The 26,567-nt window shown below is 39.7% G+C and overlaps 1 long non-coding RNA gene across 1 annotated transcript in view; it reads left to right on the top strand.

The window, feature by feature from the left end:
- The first annotated feature begins 2,293 nt into the window (after nt 1–2,293).
- Nucleotides 2,294–26,567, top strand: part of LOC121066355 — a 37,898-nt gene continuing 13,624 nt past the window's right edge. The window contains exon 1 of the long non-coding RNA XR_005817704.1: nt 2,294–2,978. This is a non-coding gene — a long non-coding RNA (uncharacterized LOC121066355). The remainder of the gene's footprint in view (nt 2,979–26,567) is intronic.

A 26,567-nucleotide genomic window follows, 5' to 3' on the forward strand; every position in this document is an offset into this window, starting at 1 on the left:
TACTTGCTTTAATAATAACAACCCTGTGTGGGATGGAATGAAAGCTTTCCACAATAAACCTCAGCTGTACTGACCTGACTAGCTTTGACCCAAGTATTAGGCTGCTTTCCATGACAGGCTGTGGGGGCATGGCGTAAAATGAGAGAAGCATCTGTCCCTAGGTCGAGTAAATGAAACAGAGTTTATGGCAAGAAAAAACATGAGGCTAACTGGATATCTCATTTATCCTTCTAAATGTAAATGAAAATCACATGTAAAATATTATTAATAAAACAACTGGCACCTTTGGTTATTTTAAGCCTCAACTCTGCCAAATGCAAATACAATAAATAATTTTAGAGAGAGAACTGGGTAGGCTAGTCCAAAATCTGTTTTTGTATTTTTTTTTATAGAGATGCCAAGACTGTTTGATCAGCATGGGAGAGCAATTTGTTGACTCACGAACTTAGCTCTCTCTGATTACTGCTTACATAGCACTTTGGAAAGGTTGGCCAAATACCTTCAAGTCAAGTACCTTGTTATTATGAATGTGAGTGCCAATAACAAAGAAAAAATAGCCTACATGTCACTGAATAATAAATCATGGAGGCAAATAAATGGCTTTTCTAAGAAATGCTCTGTTTACATTTTGTCATGTGACACGGCTTTGCTTATGCTCATGGACGTGATAACACTTAAAAGAATATTTCCCGTTCAGTGCAGCATCTTGGCATCAATCATCTTAGCACAACTACATATTCAGGATCTGTTTGCAATCAGGCAAACGAAGTGGCAAGGGAGACTTAGCGGTAAGACCAATTTTTAGTTTAAGTGATGAAGCTCTGTAGGTAAACATAGCTGGCCTTGTTCAGCGGTCATAAACGACCTCCCTCACATGAGCCTTTGGCATAATTACTCATGCAGAACAGGTATTCATCCTCTTTAAGCACCACATGAATGAGGCCATGGTAAAGTTATGCAAAGGGAATATGTATCCAATCTGATAAGAAGTCCCTAATAATTGCTGGTATTTTCCATAATATTAGTTTAGGGCTAGAGCCACAAAAAAGGTTCAGGCATGTAAGCTCTGCCTAACTGCCTCTGTAGGTATCCGCGGCCAAAATTTAGATCCTCAAAACCCCTGTTCAGCTACTGCCTAACCCTGGAGGCGTCTGAAGTCTGCAAGTGCCTACACTCCTGCCAGGAAAATTCCTGAGGTGCCCAAAGGTCTGCTCCTGGGCATGCCTGGAACTCCCTTTGGCTTTTCTTTCTTTTTTTTTTTCTTTTTCCCCTCCCTCCCTGTGCTCAGTAAGTAGACACCCAGCTAATGTTTAACCCCTGATGGCATCCACAAATGAGATCTCTGACAAACACCCTTTGAGAAGGCCTGATTGTCTCCTGATCATAAAAATAAATAGTGCAGCTCGAGGAAGTAGTGGTTTAGCCTCAGTTGACCCCTCCATGGTGGCAGGAGACACAACTTCATATCCTCCCTCTGCCAGAGAGGGCATAGATAGCTGTACTGCTGTGGTCCAAGCAGAAAGCAAAGAAAGTTAGGTAGGCTAGAGCATCATGAAGGCTCCCTGGCCCTGCCAAGTTTGGCACTCTGCTGCATGGACCTGCCTCTCTCAGTTATAAGAGGGGAAGGCCTGCTGCATGCGCCCTGCTGCCCACATGGCTCTGTCCAGGGAAAGGCCTGGGGCGCCAGGCAAGGTGCCAGCTCCAGCCTGAAGAGCCTGGGGACCTCACCTTGCTTCCAGCCTGGTGACTGAGCGTTTGGCAGGAGGCTTGGGCTGCACTTCTGCAGGAAACCCAGCCAACATGATCTCTTCCTGCTGCCAAAAAGGGAAGGCCTGGCTCCCTCACCCCATGCCCCTTGGTCACAAGGCCCTGCACTCCCCTGTGGTAGTTCTGGCATGCACTGGCCTCTGCTGAGGCAATTCAACTTCCTGAAAACACCAGAAAGACTTTTTCCCCTCTCCTTTTTGCAGCTATAACTTCATTCTGGTTTAGGGAGTTATGTCATCCTGTGAAGGGATCCAGTGATCCCTACAGCTGGCTCAGAGAAAGCACACGAGCAGCCATGAGCTGTTGGCAGCTCAGGCAAAGTCTTTCTTTACACATCAGATCCACACATCCTCTTATGGACCAGGCAGCAAAATCGTACTCAATGCACCACCAGAATTATTTCTGTTGCAAGTGAGGAAAACTCTTAAGTGGTCTTATTTTGATTCCACCTTTTTTTTTTTTTTCTTTTTTTTTTTTTTTTTTCCAGAAGCAGTTCAGTTGCTGACATGTAAAATCAGCTTTTGACCATTACGTGTAGGAGTTGATGTTCCTGAGAAGGTGATAAATTGTACTCTACACCAAAGAAAAGTGCAGGTCAATAGAAGACAGCTACTTCATTGCCAGCAAAGGGAAGAGGGAGGGATATTTCGTTCAGACACACACGTTACCTTGTCTACTGGTTTATTAGCTGCCTTCAGGTGAGTTGAATGAAAGCAGGTGATGCAACTATGCTTCAAATCATGTAAAAGGGATGCATTTTCCCCTTCTACCTTTTCATCCTGTCATAGGAAACTGTGGAGATCAATAATGCAGTGAATACTAAATGTAACAAGTGGGAGACCCAGCAGAAGGAAAGTGAGTTAAAGAGTTAAAGCATTGGTAAGACTAAGAGGGAGAAGGAAGTGTCTATGGTTCTCCAGGTGGCTGTGTTTCCAGCAGCTTCCTGAATTTAACACCCTACTGCTGTGAGTACCTCTAGCTTCTCTAGTTACACAAGTCAGAGAATCTCATAACAGACTGATGTCCTTCCTGATGGACTTTTTGGTAGAAATACCTCAGTCTGGACCTTGTCTAGCCCGGTTGGGTATAGCTGAGCGTCAGCATTCAGTGCACCCAGGCGGAGCTCAAATGCCTTGCTGACTCAGATGTGGAGCTGAGACTCGCATTCCTCAAAGTACCAGAATTCTTCAGAGGTGTGTTGTCATGCAGAGGTAGGTGGTTTCATGATTTGAAATCTGAAACTAATCCATCTTTTATCTCAGTGGCAAAATGCAGGAGAAATTTTGCTTGTGGCCATCCAGACTTGGCTGAACTGTGCTCATATGTGTGCCTGTCTGTAGAGACTCCAATTTGTTGATGTATTTCTTGGCTATGGTTACACTAGTAGCAGTAGGAGGTGAATCCACATTTTTCCAGCAGATATCCCAGTATCGAGAACATAGCAGAGCCGATGTTTGGGCAAGCAACTCAGGCAATTGGTTAGCAGTGCTAGCAAGGTTTAAGTTAGACAGAGAACATAAGGAAGGCAGGGCTTGTGCCTCACACCTGCCAGTCTCTCTTTTGCTCAACGCCAGCTTGGCTACATGACATGTCTTATTTAGCCTCAAAAAGAAATATTTCATCCTTTTGACTCTTCAGACTGTGGTCCCATCTGCCAAGATTGCTAATTAGGACAAGCTTGTGGTAATTAAGAATGTGTTGTGGTATTCTTTTTTTTTTTTTTTCCTACGGACCAGACTTAAAGTGCTAAGCAAATTTATTTATCTCTAGCCCTCAGACCTCACAAAGCAAGCAGGTAGTAGAGGAGCCTGTTTAGGCTCAGAAGGCACTAACAGTTCCTAATAGTTCTGCCAGGGCTCCCCTGCCCATGGCTCAGGACCCCATGCTGTCAGTCCCTGCCCCAGGGATGCAGCAGCAGGGCTAGTCTCCAGCTCAGCACCTGGATGGATGTTGGGCCATGTTGCATGTTACTTGTATCCTAGATAAACTCCTCATATGTGTGCTGTAGCCATGTCTCCAGCCCTGCTTTTGTCTCTGTTCCCTCACTGCCCCCTGACACTAGGCTCCCTGCATGCACCCTGGCCTTGGCACGTCTCTTGCCCTGCCTGGGGCTGTCCACGGACCCTATTACAGCACTCAGCTCTGGTGCTCTCCCTGAGGGATGGTGACCATCAGTGAGGGCACTCCCTGCCCTGCACTCGCCCTCGGCTTCTGGTTCCCTGACCCTTAGGGAGCAGCTGCTCCTATATAAAGCTTCACACAGTTAGGTCCTCAGACCTCAGGCTGCATCCTACAGCAGATGTTGTAATGGCAAGCAAATACTTCACTGACACTGGCTAGAGTGAAGATTCATACAGAATAGCTCACAGAAAAGTTGTTCTGCATGGGGTTTTCCATACCCACCTTTTTGCTGGGTGACATTCAGTAAAGAACATGATATACCTTGGCCTCAGCTACATGTAACTAAACATCGTGTCTTTATAGATGTGCTACAGAACAGCAGAATAACCCCTTTTCTGTTTCATGTACCCTTACCTAAAGATTTTATGTCAGTGCTGTATGCTGGAGGGCTCCTACCGTATATCTGCCACTTGAATAGCACCTGCAAAGGCTAGAGCCCTAAGAACCCTAGCCACCTGGGGGGCTTCCTTACAGTATGACAAAGGGTCATTAACAAGCAGCATGCTATATCCAGCGAGAAAACAAGCAAAATGCTTCACTGCTCAAGTGTCTACTCCTTCCATATTCCACAGGATAGAGGGTTTAAAATGTCTGGGGTGCTTTGCTTTTTCCATATCTCGCCCAGTTTCAAGCATGCTGTAAACCATGGTTTTTATCAATCAAAGAATTAACTTTAGGATAAATAAGCACTGTTGTCAGCTTCTGTGTCTTACAACCATCTGATTTTGAGACGTATTATAGAAGGTCTCTGGTGTCCCTGCTCTCTCACCCCCTCCCTGCTCTGCTGCTTGATCTGTGAGAAAATGTGTCCTCCTGGTACTGCCATATTAGAAAGGAGGGGTGAGTGTTTCCTGTCTAGTGGAGCTATCATCAAGTTTCAGTCCAAATAAAGCTGAAAGGGTCTGCAGATTGGGAGGCTTTTCTGGTGAGACTTGCTCTGTACATTTGTTTTTATAGTACTATAGTTGCCAATCAAAGAAGCAAGCAAGTCAGTGCTTAATCCAATGCAGACTAAACAGCAAAGGGACTGGTTATGGGAATTTGCTTACAAAGAGATTTCCTGTTCTGTTTGGAGGTCAGTCCCAGTAAAAATAAGACAGTGGAGGGATTTACTTGGTCCCCCAACATAGAAGTGCAGGAGTGATAATCCCAGTTTAGCATGTAAATAACATGGGCAGGAACCTATGCAGTGTCTGCAGAGAGACTTTTTATCTGTTAGTTTGTGAGTGGCATGGAGAATTATTTTCGAACTGAAACAATCAATACTTCAGCTTTTTCTTGGTCGTCTTATTTCTCAGGCCATAATGAGAATGCAGGTCCTTGAAAGGAAAATTATGACAGGTTATTCTTTTGCAATCATATTGGCAGACTTCACTCCTTCACTCGGAGTGATGAACTAAACAATTAGTATGTTTTAAAAACTCATTTGCATTTAGTTGTCCTAAATTTCCATGTAAATAAGGGAGTTGTCACTCAAAAAAAAAAAAAAGGCAATCTACAGGCGTAATCTGGGGGATTATCTAGAACATCTAATTACTTCATTTGATGTGATCACACTCTTCCAAATGGATAGAATAGAGCATATTTGTCATTTGTGTTGCCTCAGGGAACTCCAGGATATGGTTTATGTAACTGCACCACTGTATTATGATAGATGGTTAGAATGAAGCTGAGGTCAAGAGTCACAAAAGTAGGATGCTCCTGAGCAGCAGTGGTCAGTGCACTAAGAAGCACAGCCTGGGAATGTTTTCTGTGGGACAGTAAGGGGTTGCTTGTTCCATTATGTTGTACGGAAGTATAGCTGCAGCAGTGTATTTTTTTCTTATTCAAAGAGAATTGGAAATGAACACCGTCTTCCCTCCTGCTTCATAATAAAAGTCCTGCAAGAATAGCTGCCAAGACCAGTCAGATTACGTTACTCATTTTTTTTGCTTGGAAATGCTCTCTCCTTAACCAATGATGACTTGCATGCAAGTAAGCTGGCGCACTGCAAGGGGATATTGCTAACAAGTAGTATGGTTAATAACTGATATGTTTGTTTTGCTTATTACATGTTCACATGACTTTACACTCCCTCTGAGGAAGGGAGAAGAAATGAGCTTTCATGCTGTGAGATTTGACCATGCATAGCAAGGGCATGGAAACAGCAAGGGCAAGAGGTGCAGTGAAAGGGCTGGACAAAGATGAGAGCTGCAATTTTTGGTCAATGGCATTTTTCCTGTACTCAGTAGTGTTTTTGTCCTTCTACCCTATATAACTCTATCACAGCAGATGCTCTATCATTCTTAACACATATCCTAGAAGTTTTCTCATGCTTTTCTGAATAACTTTTGGTTGCGGAGCTACCAAATTTGTCCTGACACTTCCCAGAGGTTTGTTCCATTATGTGCCTAAATATTTCCTTTTTTTAATGCATTTCCAGCCTCCATATCCATGTATTAACATGGAAATAAAGTTGAAAATCTGTAGTTTGGTTCTTAATATACAGAGTTGTGATGAACAAATCTAGTTTATTGTTGTAAATGCAGTTGTTATGTTGTATGACACTGAAATTCCATCCATCTTTCTAGATTAATTTCACTCACTTTCACTTCTTACATAGGCTGGAACTAGGAACTGCCATGAGTTTTGTTAGATTCCTCTTTTGGGGTAGGCTGTGTGGAGATTATAGCAGATAATTTATTTTCCAAAAATATTTTGATTCTGTTTTGCAACCCTGGCAAAAAATCTTTGCCTGTACTTGCATGTAAACCAAGTTGTCAAGCATATAAGCTATATATTATTATACTATTTCTCTGAGTCTCCTGGTGTAACATTATCAAATCACGCAATGCTTGTGTTGCATTCATCTGCATTTTGTCTTCTTTGTGACACTGATGGCAAAGCCAAATGAGCAATGAAAGAAGGCTCCATAGTTTGACATTGGGGTCTGTGCTGCATTTCTTTAATTGGTAAATTGAATCTTGATATAAAACTTTTTTCATATCAATTATTTTTGCTTGTGTACACTAACTTGGTCAGTAAGTGCGGATTTCTCCAGTTATTTGTTTTGCTAAATCTACCATTTCTTCATTTGGATGTGAGATACAGTGGTTCATGGTTCTGGGTGTTAATCTTGTTGTCTAAATCAATCACTTTTTATGACATTGATCTGTTTGGCAACTCTTGAAAGCATTCTGCACTTTTCATAGTTTCATTCATCCTCACTTTAGGTTTTCTCATCTGAGAACAATTATAGTTTTAGCCAAATACACAATGCTGTCATGTGGAAAGAGCCATGACATATCAATATTGACTACTGGTAGTGAATCTGACTGTAGTAACTCAGATCTGTTAGCCTCGTCTGTTTGAAACTACTGCTTTTATGCTTAGTGCACTCGCTTATTGCTGTTAATTTTCTCAGTGCTTCATGGGTAGGCTGGACTTTTTTCAGGTTTGAGCTTCAGTTTTGCCAAATGTCAGAGTAATTTCTCAGTTCATCTGTAAACTTGGATATCCTGGAAAGCTGATTCAAATTTCCTTCTGCAGCACGGATCAGTTAATCTGGTTTGCAGCGACCCTGCCTAGGGAACTCCATGTTGTCTAGTGGATACTGTTGCTCATGAACATTTTTCTTCTCATTATGAACCATGGCACTGGACCCATTTCCACCAGCCTTCCCAAAATCTGATGGGGGAATAAAGATTGAGAAAGTTAAAGACAAGCACAAACACTTCCTGTCATCTATGACTTTGGCAGTGATATTTCCTATTGGTTAAGGAGGTCTCATTATTTGGGCTTTTGAAATCTAGACATGGTAAGTCTACTTGTGCTTTTGTACACATCACTTTGTTGTTTTGATAGTACAGATATCATTTTGGGGAACTGTTTGCTATCTATTGGAGCAATTGGTTAATAATTTGCTGCTGAGCTGCAAGCAGTTTCTTTGCTTTAGAAATTACAAGCTACACAGTTGCGTTGAAGGGTAACCAATTTTGGCTCCAAAAGTTATTTCCAAAGCGAAATTATTATTTTAAGAATTTAAATTGTTTTCTGTCATCTCTGGCTCCTGACAGCTATATATCCAAAACTAAAGATTTTAAGTGTGGTTTAATTTCCTCTCATCACTTTATGCTGTTTGTATAACTTAGCATTGCTTCTTATTTTTCATAGTTTTTTTCATAACAAACTTACCGATAATTGCTTTCTGTATGCTTTTTAGCGAAGACTTGTTAAATGTACTGGGATGTAATCCGTTCCTTAGAATGACTACCTGATTTTTGTTCTGTAGTATTTCTGTATTTTGAATGTTTAAAATAGGCCTCTAGACCACTATTGCTCCTTTGTCACTTTGAAAGGACCCTGGGACATCCCTTCTGACCTCACAGATGTTACATCAGTCCCCAGTCTACAAAGCCAGGTTCCCTTTCCATGGGCTCCCTGTCCCCATGATTCTGGTGGTGCTTGCTCAGAGGGCTGAGGATCCTGTTCCTGACTCAGGCAGGTGCTGGTCCCCCACCCAGAATGGTCCAAGGCCCAAGGGGAGCTAAAAACATCAATTCCAGCCTGGAGATGTGGCTGAGACCTCCACCTAAACCAGGCCTGAGAAAGGGTGGCACCACCATGTCCACCTCTTCTCCAAGAAAAAAAAAAGTCCATTAGTGTGCATATTAAATACATTGTTTTTGGTTTTCTGCCTCACGACATAGTTGACCTTTGTCTTAAGTAAAATACAGTTCTGTGCAAATTAGCAGTAAAACTGAAACTTCAGTTTCTCCTCCAGTGGTATAGACTCTAGGTCTTACTTTCCAGAATTCATTATTCTTTCTTCAATAAAGAACATCTTTATTTTCAACATTTTGTGTGCTTGAAGTAGCTGAATTTTTCACGTAATGTTTGGGAGCAACAGTAGCTATGCACTCTTTTTTAAAATCTCTTTTGACGGTTTCCATAAGCTTTCTAATATACTTTGAAATTATTTTTGATTCTGTGTTTCCAACAAATCAAAGCCAATACAGATCATATGTTGTATTAAGCACTTGATCTCCCCCCAGAAATTCAGCTACATTTTACTCAATGGCCTGTCCAAACAATGAATTAGTTTCTTCATTAACTGGATAACAAAGGCCAGTCACAACATATGTTTTCTTTCTTTTGAAGTGCTCTCTTAAAAATTCAGCTTACATTCAGATGTTTACCAGTTTAAAAAATAGTTTCCTCTGAGAGAGATGTATCTAGGGAGTTTTAAAATGTTTTATCATTGCTGTAAATTTAGTAACACATAGAAGCAGGAGCCCCAGTAAAATTTTAAAATTAAGGGAACTTGAACAGAAGTATGTTCTGTGTACAATGCTTCCTCATTCCGTGAAGCGTATCATTTTAAAAAGTGCTTTAAATAATGGCCATAGTTACTAATGAATGTTACTGAAAGTACATACTAAAATTCTGATCAAAAGAGTCAAACTTCTAATTACACAGAAACATGCAGAAATTTGTAAAGGAATTAGAGCAACAATGTTTAAAATGTAGTTATAAGAATTCAGGTTCATAGACGTATACTCTGTTAATTTTCACACGCCTATTTGTCTAATGAAGAGGGAGGTTTTAAAAATAGCACAATATATATTTTAAATATTAACTGTTGTCTAAGAATTAAAAAAATGTGCCGTAAAAGGCATAGTGTCAGTATCAAAATGCTATAAGTAATCAGCCTGTTGACAAAGGAATATTTTGTGATGTTCTGCAACCTTAAGACAATGAAGTTGTAACAGTTGTGAAATGAAACTATTTTTTGGCTGGTTTAGGTCAATATATGTTCACAGTGTTTTCTTTGTATTGTCAGAATTTGTTCTGCCACATCCCTCCTGCAGGACTTCTGTATGTGGGCAACCCTTGATCCTCCCAAAATTTTCTGAGACTTGGTTTATCCTCCATGGGAAAAGGGATAGTGACAATATGGTCTCTCTTAAACATAAAAAAGGCAGCAACTGGAGGTATATAAAACAACAAGAGGCAGTAATATAAATAAAATCTAGTGCTCCTGTTTGGTCATTCATAGAAGGAGGGCAAGAGAACAACCCGCAGGATTCAAAGGAAGAAGTTTGAACTACTAGAAGATTTCTTAGTGTTGTCTTAAATAAAACGCAAAAGTGAATTGTTGTTTTTAAATACAACCCTGATAAATTGTCTTACAACTAATCTATCTCACAGTTCAAAGGTAACATTCTTAGATCTGGTTGTACCACTTAAAAGCAAAATAAATGTTTTGGCTAAGTTATGAGTCAGATAGGATACATTATGCTCCTTGGGTGGTAGAAGAGGGCTTCAGCATTTATTTCTTTGAAGGAAGTTCCTGACCTCTCTGGATAAACCTGCTGGAGGGAGGAACTGTTGCACCATTAGGTAGCTGGGAAGGAAGCAATGTGGGTAGCTCAACTCTCCAGCCCCTCAGCAGCTGGGGTAGCCAGGGATGGGAAATAGGCTCAAGCATGGCTTATCTCACCAGTTGCTGTAGGCATGTATGTCCATACCAGCCTGTAACTTGGCAGAATATACCTGTGCCAAGGGGCAACCCAAGGACAGTCAGGTTCATGGTCCTCTTTCCACCTACTCAGATATCAGAAGTGTAGAGGTATGTCTATGTACTTAATGGCCTGTATTAGAGTGAAAGTTTCCAGAAGGTGTATTTTTTGCTATTTATGGAGCCTACATGGAACTTATTTCTTCCACTGGAGAAGTTCAGAAAATCAAGCATTTGGAGTCCCAGAAAATTTGAAGGTCAAGCTCCTCCAGATTGCCCCCACCAGAAATGCCCACATTTGGGAGGGAAAAAAAGGGATCTTAGAAGAGCTGCATTGAGTTTTTGGGTGATAAAACTGCTGAACCCTTCCTCGTCCTTCTCCAATGCTCATCAAAAGAAACGGACACGCCAAACTTTTATAAGCAACTGGAGTAAAAGGGTATTTCCACATGAAAAGATGTAATAGTAGCCAAGGATGTACTCTTAACCACTTCTTAAAGCTGAATACCTATGGAGTCAATGGGATAAAGGACTCCTAACATTATGCTTTGCCAGTACTAAGAATAATTCACCTCTGATTTCTTTTTAAGAAGCATCTGCCTTTCTACTTCCTTGTAGAAGTTATTCATTGTGAGGAATTACCCTTAATTTTAGGATTTAACTGTGGATTCAACCACAACATACAGAAATTTTACATTAAGTTCTTCCATTGTTTGCAGTGTATTAACTCATGTTAATATTGGGGGGAGAAGAGATCAAGACTTATTTTAGAACTCATATCTGAACTTGGGATCTGCATTTAGTTGGATGTGAGTCCTAATTTTTGAAGGAATTTATTTTGAATCTACTGCTTTTGACTGGAGTTTAAATACCCTTCAAAATGTTTAACCAAGGTGATGTGGTTTCAGTTGCACAATAAAAATCAACTCTGAAGATAGTTGTTCACTTTCTTCTGTGGGTGTCTCTTCCCATCTGAGTTTTCAAATTTTGTTCTACCTGTTTTAATACCTGCTAGGTGCTGAAGCATTTTCACACAGAAGAGATACAATAGAAAAGAATAGCTTTTTTGGCAAGGCAATACTGGCTCACTAGATATTCAAAAAATGAGATTTGCATGTTATATGATAAAGGCATAGGCATATAAAAATAAAATAGGATCATTATAAAGTGCACCTTCTCATCCCCTCTACCTCTGGAGACAATAGGCTGCTCTATGTGTGAATGCAAAAGCCAAGACACTTAATAATTACAGCACTTATGTAAAGCAAATTCTTGATAGTGTTTTTCACCTAAAAGAGGTGATTGCTAAGCCGCTAGTATAAATTAGTCAAAAGTACATGATGAGGACCAGTCTGCAGCCCTGGCCTCCACCCTGGCCATCACCTGTTGACCCCTTCTGGAGACTCACCTCGTTTCTCCCAAAAGAAGTGCATTAGAGAAGCCCTAAAGGGAAGAAATAGGGGAAGATAGAAGTGTGTTCCTATGAGTATTTCATGGGGCGCTACTTACTGTCCCAGTCTCTTATCTGTTCTCCTTAGAAGGCATCATTAGCTGTGTTTGCATGTGGAGAAATTGTATCTAGCTGCCCCAGCTTCTTTGCTCTGCCCCTGCTCTGCAGCAGAACGTAATGGGTGGTAACCCCTTTCTTTCTTCTTGCCCTGGAGTGCACATCCTCCTTCACACACAGCTGGTTGTCTCCCTTGGAGGTGGACCATAATAATAACAAAATTGCAGACAAAGCCAGATTTGCATAGTGTAAATGGTATTTTGACCTTTATTACAACTCAGTTCTTTAGGGTTTAGTAAAGTTCCTTTAATCATTTGGGCTGTGTGTCCGTTGCTAAATGAAGCTGGGCCAGAGTGCTTTCAAGCACTGACAGCCAAACATCTGTGCTGCTTAAATTTGGGTATGTTCCCAAAATTTTGGTACTTGCCAAGTGGTGCTGTCTAAGACAATACCTAGGCCTGTCACAGTGAAAGCATAAAGCAGAAACTATTTCCAAGAGTGAAAATAGATAAGACTGAAACAAGCCTAGATCCTTCTTGTCAGCACAGACCTCCAGGCCTAGCAGGCTTTGCACCTTCCAGCGTCTCTGCATCCTCATGCAATACATGCTTATATGATGAAAATAACATTCAGATGGGCCAACATGTTATTTCACAGGCATACTGAACTGGAGAGGGAAAAAAGGTAATTATGTCATAGGGCCACCATAACACAACATAAAGGATGAAGGTGGGGTGGTGGGAGAGACCAAGGCCAACTACAGCGAACGTAGCCAGAATGGGCCACTTGGCCTCCAGGACAGGAATATTCCCTGGTCCTGTTTTATATACCCGTCTCGATATAACTTTACAATCCAGAAAAAATAGGTTCATTCTATGTTAAAGTTTTACTGTAAAAAATGATATTCTTTTATTATCTGATTTCTTTAGGCTGTTAAAAATCCCTCTGTGTCATGCCAGCAGGCCTTTGTAGAAATATAGGGGAAAATAAAACAAAGTTAATGTAAAACAACAATTAACCTCCATCTCTTTCAACCATGCAGTTTAAGTTGTCAAATTTCCATTATTAAGTGCTTGCAATAGTTTGTTCAATATTAAATATTTTATTAATATTTTCCTAATATTTAAGTAATAAAAGAGAGTCAATTTCAACGTCTCTTGAGCTGGAATGATAAAATAGTCTTTTCATGTTTCTCTATCTTTTTTCCCACTGGCATTGCCAGAGTGTTTTTAAGATCTCAATTCAGACATATATTAAAACTTCAAGAAACCCTATAGCAATTTCACTCTATTAACATGTATTTTAAAAATATCAGTCTTCTTTCAGCATTCAGGCAAAGCATAGCTGTCATGTGATTGATGTATAGGTTGCAATGAATGCACTTTTCGTAATGGAAAATAGGAAGTGTTACAGATCTGAGGTTTCTCCCTATTATTCAGAAAGCATCTTGAGAAAAGCTGTTTCTGTGTTAACAGAATAGCTGCTGTTTCCAAGATATGAGACGCTCATCTCCACCTTGTAACAAGAGGCAGAATTGCATCCAGCACATAAATCTGCCAGCATATTAGCTGGTAATATATTCATAACTACAACCCTCAAAAACACATGCACAGATTTGGTACTTATTGGAACCAATGCATTACTCATGTGCATCTGAAGGTAATTGAGATTCTTTTCTGTGGGTTTGTTCTTAGAAGCCAGAAAGGTCGCACGATCTAATGGGATTTTGTAAAATAGGCTGGTGTTACGGAACTTCCTCATCCTTTTGCCCAAAATAGCCCTGTAGCTTCCTGAAACATGTTTTCACCATTTTGGGTTTAAAGCCTGCCTTCTGCTTCACTACTGTACCAGAAATAACACGTTTAGGTTTGATGCTATGTTCGATCTTTTGGTGCCCCCAACATCTGGTTAATGAAGCCCTCAGAGAGTGAGTTGCAGAGAAATGCTGAGGACTTCGTAGACCTGGGCCCAAAGAAATGCTGAAAAGCTTCCTGTGCCAGCTGATTTGGGGTATAATTTGAGGTTTGGCATTCCCATAAGGAATGCTTAATGAAAACAAAGAACCTCTAATGGAGAAAAACTGAAATAATAAATGGGAGACTTGAAATATACTTCAAGGAAATTCTAGCAATTTATAAAGGAATAAAAGTAAATGAAAGTTTGGATCATGTCATCGAAGACTCTGATTCCACAGAATTCAGTCTTGAAATCAACTTGAAATCATGGGTTTCCAGTTACCACTGAGGCAAACATGCTTGACCTGAATCAGTGTGTAAATTTCAGTTATATTTTTATTACTTCTATTTGTTATTTACATTTATTTCTATTAACTAATATGTTTCAAAAAAAACAGACAAATGAGTTGAACAAAGCACAAGAAAACATTTTCTTACTGTGTATTAGTTTAACACTAGTAGCTTTTACGTAAAGGGACTTTTTAAGGTCAAGATTGCTAAAACACATTAAGGCTTAAAAGCAGTCTATAATTTTACAAAGAATAATATCAGTGATTACAACATACCATCTGTGGAATATGTAAATCAAAGATTTTATTTTTCAGTCTGAGAAAAGGTGCAGTAAAATTAATTTCTCACCAAAATGTCTTGGAGACAGCAAATTGTAAATGAGAAGTGGCAAAGTACTTCTCATTTAAAATTTTTCCCTTATAAGTATGAGCATTTAAGAAGAGCAGGTAGAACTTTTTTTGTATGTTTTTCAAAAAGACCTTATACTGTTGTCTGGCACAGTAGGTATGTTTTTTTGTGGGTGTACTTTTCAATCTGGTCAATCCTAATTGTCAAAAAGGTGATAAACTGGAGGAAAAAAAAAAAGATGAGAAAAGAAAGGATGAGAAAAGAAAGAATGTAAGGACTCTTTGAATCAGTAATGTAAAAGTTTCTTTTTTTTTGTAGATGCAACTCAAAGCAAGTGTAAATACATATTTAGCAGTAAAATTAATTGCTGCAGTGTTTTAAACTCCCTACTTCCACCACAAGTTATTACATTTCCCACAAGAACTGGGGAGTTCTTGGACTCATGTTCCTGGGGCTCACATTTTGCCGAAAGGCAGTGTGGCTGATCATATAGCATTGCCCCCTGGCTGCAAAATTTCAAAGCCTTTAAAAGTTTCAGCTTGACAAATGCAACGCAGGACACTTGCACTCACTTCTCTAACCTGGCTTTTTTTTTTTTTTTTTTGTAAATGGCAAATCTATTTATGTGTAGAGAAGGTGCTAGGTTAGATTAGGGGCCATTTTGTGATTGCAGTATTTTAGTCTGCTATGATGTACTTTTACATTAAGCCCAGATGTTATGTAGTAGATGTAATATAAATAAAATAAATGTGTTTCAGCTTGTCCAGTATTGGATTCCCTAAGCTCTGTGCAGATGCCTCTGCTGAAAGAGCAAAACCTTTTTTGTGAAATGTGGTCATAATGAATGGGATTTTTAGAGGCTAAACTCATGTTTAGCTTTGTTCTGATGACTCTGAAGTCCGCAAAAGACTTCCATCAGCTTTGGCGGAAGCAGGATTAGGTCAACAGAGAGGACTTATGATGGGCTGAGCTTAAGGTAGTAGCTGCTTTACTGCTTAAAAAAAAACATATATATATACCATTTTTGTCATAGGGTTAGCTTTTCTGCCTTTGGTCGCAACTGAGTGTCGTACTCTGAGTTGCCCACAGCAATCTAAGAACTGCTTATTTGGTGGGATTTCTGTGATATATCAAAATACTATGTGCTATATCAACTCCACTGCTTTGCTTCAACTGTTTTTTAAACAAGCTCTGAAACAATGACTACTGCCTATATGAACAGGGAAAATGCTCCGGAAGCATCGCCCATTTTTCTGGCTTGTAATAATCCAATCACTCATCCATTCAAACCAGTGTCTGTATGATCCTGTTGTTCTGTACTTGGACACCTCCAAAAATAGGAGAAAAAAAGCATAGGAAAATAGGAACAAAAGCAACATTTCTTTGGGTTATCCTCAAACATGTTTCCATTTAATGGAGGGTGTAGGTGTGCCCTAAGACGAGCTGCTCCACTAAATACGTGTATGCTCAGAGTTTCCTTTGAATTAGAGCAGGTGGGAAAAATAAGTCTGCGTTGGAATTCAGCTGTCATGAGATCACAGTACAAGTGGCACTCCTGAATAGCTGATTCCAGTAACGTGACTCTTCCCCTGTTGAGCAGAATCAGACCAATGTTGCTTCTTCTTTCCCAAAAAGTAAACCAAAAGTATATATACCACCTTCTATCTCAATCAATGAGGATCCCAAAGTTGCGTGTCCATCATTAGGAAGGTTGAATGTGTTTATCTGTGCTGTTGAAGTCTATAAGCAGGAACGTACCAAAGCTGTTCCTGAGTGTTTCTGTTATGTTCCCTGTACTTGACTGCATGCTCAGTACAGCTCCTTTAGCTCTTTGTGTCGAGGTTAGTGTGCTGAAAGCAGAAGGCTATTATTATAAGTTCTGGCTATACATGGCTGTCTTGTAAGTGTGGTGTCTGCTTGTACAATACGTGGCTATGAAGTGAGCCAACTGCATCTTGCCCCAAATGTTTTCCAAGCATGATTATGGAGGCCAAAAACATTTCTAGGTTAGGAGAAGGAGGAAAAAAAAAAAAAAAAAGCTAATATACATTATAGAGTCTATTGCACACAATACTTTGAAGTTGCTCTCAATTCAGATTCCAATCATTTGAAACCTTGTTAAACATTGCATAGAAACCATTAGAGGGGCCAAGATACATCAAGGTCTAGAGACACAACTTAAAAAACCTCACTGCCCTTTTTTTTTTTAATAACTCAAAATATTTCAATGTCTCTGAAAGGCACTATTTTTTACTTCCTTCTTCGTGCCACTCAAGCTTTCCTTGAAATTCATATGAGTCGGAAAAGTAATTTTGGGTAGTCTGGAATTGCAATCATAAAATCTTGAAGAACAGCTATGTAAAGCAGCATTCTGCTAGCTTAAGTAAGATATGAGACAGAATTTTCAGTGTGCCAATTCGAGAAAAATGTTAAAATAATGAATTCATCTTTTATGGTTATTTTAGTGCATGCCTCTCTAGTTGCAGTTAAAAAGGAGGATGCCTTCAAGATCTTAAATGTATACAGGGCTGTAGACACGAAATATGCATCCTATATGTGGGACTGTAGTCTAATACTTTCTCGTTTTGGTAAGGGAGCCTTAGCAGAAAAGGCATCTCTTCACAAAGCGCACACACTTTATCTGAAGCCCACCCTAGAACCCATTGAGTTTCATAAAAACCTAGCAGTTCAGGGGCTATAACACAAAATTTCAAGGACAGCAGGTCTAAATGATCTGTTTCTACCTGCAAGGTATTCTATCTGTCCATGATATGAGCTATTGACTGTCTAGATATCCATGGCAAGTGCCTTAGCCAATATCTTAGTACTATGTTCCTGTTTCTTATTTAAGATAGCTCTAACCAATCACTGCCTTTACTGTGCACATGTAACCCTCTGAAATGAAGGCTTATGCCCAGTCTCATTTCAGCTCTCAAATAATACAGACCCAGGCTGTAGTAATTAATACAATTTGCCTTGGGTAAATTTAAAATTAAAAACTACCTTTTTTTCCTCCCCTGACATAACCCTATTTTTTTTTTTAAATATATAACCCTGCTTCGTTTAAGTTAATACAAAATTAAGTGTATCAAGGTAGAAAACTTGCTGCCCAGCTGTTGTGCTGCAGAACTCCTTGCAGTCATACCTGCAAGCTCAGCTTTCTCTTTTTAACATGGGCTAGGCAGGTAACTGCATCACATAGCATGAACTTTGCTCTGGCTCGCTCCATCTGGTCAGGGCATAGGCTCTGGCCACAGACTCTTGTTTTTCCTCCTGCCCCTTCCTGCCTCCCCAGCAAATCTGTGCTTGTCATTGCTGATATGAATTGTTGCACTCTATGCCATAATTTACCACCTGTACGAAAGCACTGGAAATGCCAGCACAGCAGAATTCACTGCTGTGGCTGTGAATAATGTTTTTCAGCCATTCAGCACTGTTGCAGGCATCTATCCAAAGTGTAAATTGGAGAAGAGGGCTTTCTGGTATGGTTTGTCTGGGTTCGCATGGTTCCTCATAACATCAGGGTGAAAAAATACTAAGTGTTTTTGCTAGTTCGATAGTATTTGCAGTATCATTCAGGAGCTGAGTCTGGGGATCTAGGCATGGTACCATGCCCACCTTGGAAAGGTTCTGGGCGCTCAGCCTGGGCGTCCACCACCAGTGCACCATTACACACCACACATAGTCTTAGCACACCCAATCACCAGCAGCACACTTCAAAGTGTACTCAAGTACACGGGTGAACAGGGACAGATTACAGAGATTTCAGATGTGGTTGTGAACTTTGTTTAATTGGGCTGTTGTTTTCCGTATATGATTTTTTGTTTGTTTGTTTTTACAGGAGCATGTAGGTGCCTCCTACTTGGTCTGCTCAGTTTTAGACAGCCTTTTAGAGCTACCAAACACTCCTCCTCACAGGTAGATTCAGTAGGGATGGCAAATGCAGAATGCTTTCAAAATCAGATCTTTCTCAGAAAACAGCAAAAACGAGCTTACGTTTCTGACAGCATCTGACTTCAATGTGTAAAACAGAAACTGGAAAAAAAAGAAATCTAACCAACTCCAACCCTCGCGTACCAACACAATGCCTCAGATTTCAGCCAGCCAAAAATAATCACAAAAGTATACAAGTTCCCCTAAGGTTCACTTAGTATAGCAAATGATTTATCACCATCTTCAGACAAAGTACATTTGAATGAGCTTCTGTCAACCCAGTCATCGTTCGGATTTGACTCAGGGCCTGCTGAGCTCAGGGGCAGTCTTGCTGACCCTCACCAGGTCAGGTTCTCCTCCTGTTAATGTTAATGGGAGTTTTGCCTGGATTTAACTGAGAACAGGTTTGGGCACAGACTTGTCACCTATAGAACCCCCACCACCAGCACCCCACACACATATACATCATAACATAAATATTAGTGAGTGGTTTAATTTCAGTATATATTTCCCAGCTTTCAAACAATGGTCTCATAAGAAATAAGGATAAAAAGTCTTAATAAGAGGCACATGTTTTTGTAAATATAAAAGTAATGTGCTTAAGTTATTCTTCAATCATGTTTTAAGACTTGCCCTTTTTAGCACCCCAACTTTCCAAGAAACTTTCTCAGCTAATTGAAAAGAAGGCTGGGGTACAGATCTGAAAGCCTTTTGTCCACCACATCCCAGTGCTTTCCACCATTTCAGTGGTAATTGTGGGTCCCAGATGCCGGACTGTGCTGGACACGTTTTCCGCAACAACAACATCTGGCTGCCTGGCAGAACCTCCCAGCCTGTTGCACTGACAGCTGTTAAGTCCCTTTGGAGTTGCTTCATGCTCCAGTAGCAGCACAGCTTTGCTGTTCTTGGTCTGAGCAACCACGCTCACATGGATGCTGTTTGCCTTTGATCCTCATAGCTTAGTTCTTGGTCATTTTCTAGTTCTTTGTAGAAAAGCAGACCTCTCCTCGGGATTCTCGGGCAGCAGTTTTAATGCAGAAAAGGTCTCAGCAGTCACCACGTACATGTTGCAGTGTCCTCTTTGGTGGGAACTCATGCCGCAGCCCTACTGATGGGCTCTTCTGACACTTAGTGTCTCTTCCCTCTTCTAAATCCAGATTGCCGGACAAAAGCACAGCTCTTTTCCCCAACCCTGGGCAGCCACAGAGAGAGGGTTTCTTCATTTGGATGAAATTTTCCACTCCTCAGATTTTTTTTGTTTCTTTCTTTCATCTTACAATTGCATCTCTAAAGCTTTCTAGCTTCTCCTTCCTCACCACCTCCTGTCTGCAACCAGCTGTAAGGAGGGGGAATAGTACAAAGAACAGGAGCAGTGCGGGGCGTGGAAGAAAGGGTTAAGGGAGCTGAGGTCTGAGAGAGAAGGTGCAAGGGACTTGGAAGCACAGCAGCATGGAGAAGAGCCAGCCGAGTTCTCCAGCAAAAGAAAAATCTCACAGTTTTTGCCAGTAATGACTGATGTGTCTTGCATCGTGTTTGGAAATACAAGGACATGGCAGCAGGCACTAGATAGAATGTGCTCTACTCTCATTGCGCTGCTGTGACCAAGCAGTTAAAATAAGAAAAACAAACTTTGTTCTTCAACCATTTAGCTGCCTCTGAGCCCTGTTACAAAGCCTGTACGCAGGAGCCTTTTTGAAATCTCGTTCTGACACAAGTTTTTAGTCTGGCTGTAGTCCTCCAAAATACAAACTGCTTAATTTTATTTAAAAAGTTCCTCAATTTTGAGCAATTTCTTATGCAAACAATGATTCCCAATAAAGTTTTGAAACTTCCCATGAAACACATCCTTCTAAAAGTATTCTGGTCATGTCCCCTGCCTTTGATGGAAAAAGGCTATGGCTGTATTTTAAAAAAAAGTCTGATTAGGAACATATTTGAGGCAAACCATGTGCTAATATTAATCGGCACAAATCCACTGAACTGGCTTAGCCTCTTCTGGGAAGAAGTAGCCTTGAACTTGGTTCCTTACCATTGCTCTCAGCAATCAAAGATTTATTAGCAGTGCTCCAGTGATATTAGAGAAAACAGGAGAAACAGTGTTTCAAAGTTTTGACTGGAAGAGCATGAAATGCTCACATTCTCTACAGGGGTCAAGAAACTTAGAGATCATGTTCATCTGGAAACTTGCTAGGAGTTATTCACTGTCTTCACTTCTGTAGCTATGTGGTTGGTAAATGTCCACATGTGTGTACAGACATGTCAAATGGGAAATGGATGTTGAAGTTTGAATTTGCGGATGTTACAGTGAGACATAACTTCTGTGAGTGATATTGCCACCACCCTTTAATCTACCTAGTGTTTCTACCTAGATTAGTGTAATCTACCTTAGCTTTGAATTTATGCCCAATTTCAGCAGGTCAGTTCCTGATCCAATTAGCCCTGTCTTTACAATGAAAATTGTTATATTGATAGAATATCAATGTGAATTTTCTCCAATCTTCTGAATGTTGAGAAATTCCAGACATAGTCTCACTTATAGGCTGGCTCAATCTTAGATCACAACCACCACTCCTGGGGAAGAGGTAGAAATTTTTCTGTATTATAGCCATTTGCAAGCACTCACAAAGATATATTTTACCAACAATAAATGACCTTCAGTTTATCTCCAAATTGGGGTAAATAGTTCTACAATTATATGGCTGAATTTCTAGTTGAGACTGAATAAAGCTATAACCACGTTTTAGGTAGATACGATATTGCTTCATCCCGCACAAACAAGCTATATAGTAAGCGATGTTATATTCTGAGTAAGTAGTTATTGTAACTGAGAGCATGAAAAAAGGTTGAATGTGGGAAAGTTCATTATATTGCAAATGTCCTATAATACTCACAGTGCTGTTGTATTTAATAATAAGAACAGTTTGTATCACAGCAGGAGGGAATGTATAAATGTTCTAAATTATGGTAAAACTTGCAAGTAAAATGCTTTTTCCAAGTGCAAGGAATTCTAGAACTGGTCAGTAAATTAGAAAAACCTTTTTTTGTTGTTCCTTTTGATTATTTTTTTTCAGTGTGCTACACTATCACAAGTATTAACTACGTTACTGTATTTATTCTTCTTAATTATTCTTAAAATTGTTAGAAGAGAAATTCCTCCTCTAAACTATTTATGTAACATATAAAAATATATGGGGGGTACATATACATGCATATATTTTCTTTACATAAAAAGACAACCAACTGAATATTAATTAAAATATACTGATTATTAAAATGCTCTAATTATTACCACAGACATTGGCCCTGATTCAGAAAAGTGTTTAATCACGTTGATTCATTTTTTTCAGTCTTAGGGACTTTCCTGGGTTCCAGTGTGTGTGCATAAGCATTCTTCCCAATTTCTTATCCTCTCCTTGAATTAGCATTAGAAAAAAATCTTGTCTCCACATGCAAAGAAACCCAAGGTTCATAACACAGGTTCTGTTACCATACACCATCTCCGATTCTTCAACTTCTCACTGAGAGAATATAAGACCAAGATATTTTCATATTATGCAAAGTTGCACGTTTAACTTGCTGTTGTTTTAACCCCCCTGGAAGCTTGAGGCTGAAGTCTGTTTCCTTGCTGCTGCAGAAGTTTTTCTTTTCTATTGTGTGAGTGTCCTGGGTTGTTTTTGTAGGGCTGTGATCTTGGGCTGTTTGGCTAGCTGTGTTTCTCTTTTATTTTCACGTTCGGTGAGGCATTTGATCTAAAACAAAGCAAGCTGTACATGAACTGAATTAAAAGAAGGTAAAATTTGTAGCCTGCTACCAAACACTTTGAGACTCACTTTATCCATAATTTCTTGATAATTTTTTGAACACGGAGATGCATCCTCCCCCCCGCCCAAGCCTGTTTGCTAGCTGCTGGGGTTGCTTTAGTCACCCCTTGGCCCGAGTCTGGCAAAAGTTTGAGGGGCAAAATAGCCTGAAATGCATCTTTCATAGGAGTTTGAAAATAGAAAGTGCAACTCGTAATCCTTTCTGGATCAGGCTGCAATCACGCTGCGCCGCAACCCTTGTCCCCCGTACGCTCTGCTCATTTACCTCCCACGTAAACGCAGGAGAGAATTAAAAAAAAAAAGCTCCCCGCCTGTTCCGTTACAGCGTGTCCTAGTACACCACTGTCCGAGAAGTACGTGTCGCACACGCCGACGAAATTTTCCGGCTTGGGGACCGGCTGCCAGCACCCGCTGCAGCGGCGGCGGGGCGACCGTGACCCCTGCCGGCCGCGGCCGCCCCCGACCGGCGAAGAGCTCGGGGAAGGAGACGTTTAATCCTTGGGCTTGTCCCCACGGAAATAACTGTGGCGGTTGGTTTGTTATTGTGTGATTTTTTTTTTATGCATATTTTTTAAACATGCATTTAAAGTTTTCTCTCTCAAAAGGTAGCTTCAATCTATGCAAACTTAAAGAAATCAGCATCTCTCCACTGTGTCACTGGGAAGGTGGTGATGGAATCTTAAAACTTAGGTAAATTTTATCATTGCTATCTTTCAGGTTTTCTCTGAAAGTAAAGCAAACCCCAGCAGTCACTCGCTTTCAGCATGCCTAACCATTTTTTTACTCTCTGAAGCAAAAGTCTTTCGGGTTTGCAACAGGTATTGGGCTTGGTTTTTATAAAAACACAAAGAAAACTTTCTCTTGAAAAATTTCCCCTAACAAAGCAATCAATTTTTTCAAGAAGTCCAAATCGCTGCAAGTTCCTTGAAACAGTCAGGCACTTGGTGCCCAGAAAAGGAGGAGGCAGAAGAATAGTTAGTGCAAGGAAGAAGAAATTAAAAAAAAAAAAAAAAAAAAGAGAGAGTGTAGAAAGAAGTGATCTGCTCAACAGATGTATTCTGACCAAATCTAAAGAAATGACTTTTTAGGATCTGAATCTGTACTTTTTTTTTTTTTTTTTTTTTTTTTTGCCTGTGTAAATCAGGAATGAATGGAATTACCCGGTGTTAAACAGTACTGACATTATACAAATGACTGCAGTTCTGGTGCTGTTCTGATACCTGGGATGTGAACACATCTTATGTGCATAATGCTTGTTTTTTGTATTGCATATGCTAGCTTCGGTGGATTTGCCATGTAACCTACATGATATATGTATAAATGAAAGGGGAATTAGGTCTTTTGTTTAGTTTTGGTTTTAATAGAGAAAATCTGTAGAACGTAACCAAAGCCAGTGGAATAACAGTAGATTTACATTGCTGAGCTCAACAGCAGCATGTGATGTGTCCTGTGAAAAGCGTCTCCCCTTTCTTTCTTTGATTTCTACTTGGGATTTTTTTTGCAAAGATATTTACAGTATGTGTAAGGAAGCCTTCCTCATCTGCATTAGCAAAGCCAAATTTGTTATATCACTGTTTTCCTCTATTTTTGAAGGAGCTTGCTGAAAAGGAAATCCCACAGCCTTGTCACAAGTTTAAAGATAAGTAACATCCCTACTGGATTCATGATCAAAGAGCTCATTGCAGTTGTATTCCCACATTCTTACTTCTCCTTTCAATGTATTCCAAACTCTTTTTTTTTCTTTTCCTTTATTTTTTTTTAAATCTGAAAGTGTTGTATATTTTCATGTGACCTTTCTGACCAGTTCCCACTAAATCAGGAGGGTGAAGTGAATGAATCTAGCTATGTTACAACCTTCTCCTAGTGATTTGCAAAATTTCTGCGTTTTTCATACAAAACTTCTAATTGTGTTAGAACTGCAACACCAAAGTTACTTGATTTCTGTGCTGAGTTTTCATGCTGCCACAGTTTTCTGTTTGACAGAAAAGTAATTACAGCAATGCAGCGATGGGCTTAAGCCACAGACTCTGATCCAGAACCATGCTTTCTCAGAATGTGTAAGCCCAAGTCAGGTTTCCACCATCTAGCTAATGCCATTGGAAAGTTTGAGGTGCTAGGCACGTGTTCCTGTAAGAAGTATTAACCACTTATTACATGTTCTCTGGCTGAAGTGCTCTAGGACATTTTGAATACTCCCTGGAAGACCCCCACTGCCTTGTGCCAAAGTTGGTGGGTTTCTTTCTTCTTGTATTTCTTCTGTCATTCTTCACATCTTTCTGTCATTCTTCATGCCTTCTCACCAGTTCTTGACTCCCAAGCATCTGTGTAGTAATGAACTAGTAGTGTAATCTAGATATAATCCAGAATTTGGTCCAAAACTATTTAAATTGCTTAAATAGAAAAGCTTATTTATTGGCAGCTGTGGCTTATACTTTTTTTTTTTTTTACTATTATTTTCTTAAGGGATGGAGGCAAATTCTCAATTCTTGCAAGTTATGGAGCCTCATTGTCTTCTCATGGTATAATTCGTGCTGATAAGGATGAAACCAAGACCATGTCCCACAGTTGGTAGGTCCCAGCTCAGTCCCTGTAGAGTAGGGACCTCTTATCTCTGCCTCTTATCTCAGGCAATGCTTATGAGGCGTCACATTCATATTACACAGATATAAATGATAGCTTTGGGCACTAAAACCATTGTTTTTTGTGGTATCTTTCTGTCCTTTAAGTTCAAAGAATTATTACCTTTTATTCAAATTGCGATGACTTAATTTTGGTTTATAAGCTAAAGTCCACGACTTGTACCTTGTTAGGCTGTGAGCTATAAGTACTATGCCATTTCATACCTGATGCAGGCAAGACTTTTTCTCTTAAGAAAAAAGAAAATTTAAAGCTGCATTAGCAGTACATTTGAGCAGCTTAGAACATAGCTGCACAAAAGAAAGATGAACTTCACGTCCTTGTTAGATTTTACAAAAATTGTGTCTGAAGCTCTGCATTGAGGAAAATAGAATGAAGGACAGAATCAAAGATGACGCAGTTTTCTATGCTCCTTGTTATAGCCAAGTCTTCAAATAGTTTAACTGTTTTTTCTTGTTCACTCTTGTAAGTGGATCCTTAAAAAAAATGTAATTCAGACAATATTAGGTGAGGGTCTATGAGATACAGTATGAAGGTCAGCCTTGGCTGACTAAGGTAATTCCCTCCTGGCCTTAAGAAGTGTGAGAAATCGTGCACTCATAGTGATCCCTGATGGTGTTGATGAATAAAGTTAAGAGAATTTTTAATAAAAACTACAATCCCTGGAACTAAACTCACCACTGTTTTAAAACACGAAATAGATACTTACCTTATAAAGCCAGCAAGTGTTTGGTTGGTAGCCATGGCAATTTACAGGTGTTAAATTAACCACAATGGGGCTGCCTAGTTCCCTGATGCAACAGAAATATTTTGAGACTTACGATGAAAAAAATTAATAAAGCCCTGCAATATAAAGACTATAAAGTTCAAATAAGAATGGAGAGTGCAAACTTAGATCTGTATTTCTGTGAAATTTTCATAAAATGGGATTTTATACCGCATAATACAACGTGCTGCTTCAACTGAAATAATGGACTTGATTTGATATTTTCATTAAATGCAAAATATTTGCGGATACTGGTGGCAATTAGGTGTTGCAAATGCAGTCATCAGTTTGAAACTGAGCATATAAAAAGGTATTTTAATAAAAAATACAGTCACCTTGGTACCTGAATCTACCCTTACTGTATTGTATGGCAGACACTCTATCCATTAGACTGTGCTCACAGGTTAACAAGAAGGGAAATTTTAAGGCATAGAATTAGCTATAGGAAAGCTCTCCTATTATGGAGTGAATGCAATAAAGACACAGCAACATTTACAAGGAAAAATTTAATAAAATATATACTATAAAGGCTACAACATTCTATGTCTGCTCCATAGTTTATATCCAAATCTGTGCGTGTTCAAAAGTCCATGCAAATTGGACTTAATTTACTTTGCTTTTTCTTTCTTCAGGAACATAAAGTGAGCTCAATAATTTTTCCTTTATTTTATCTATAAATGGTCTCCTAAATGGGAGCTTATTAAAAAGGAGGCAGGGTTAGAGCGACTATATCTTGGCAGAACCAAAAGAGCCTGAGTCCAAGGGCCTGGCTGTTTGCTGATGTCCAGCCAACACCCTGGATTCTTAATCACCTTAAGGAATGTATGGACAGTGACACGTGGACTCTTAACCAACCTTATTT

The sequence above is a fragment of the Cygnus olor genome, chromosome 2, assembly GCF_009769625.2.
Source record: "Cygnus olor isolate bCygOlo1 chromosome 2, bCygOlo1.pri.v2, whole genome shotgun sequence".
NCBI lineage: Eukaryota > Metazoa > Chordata > Aves > Anseriformes > Anatidae > Cygnus > Cygnus olor.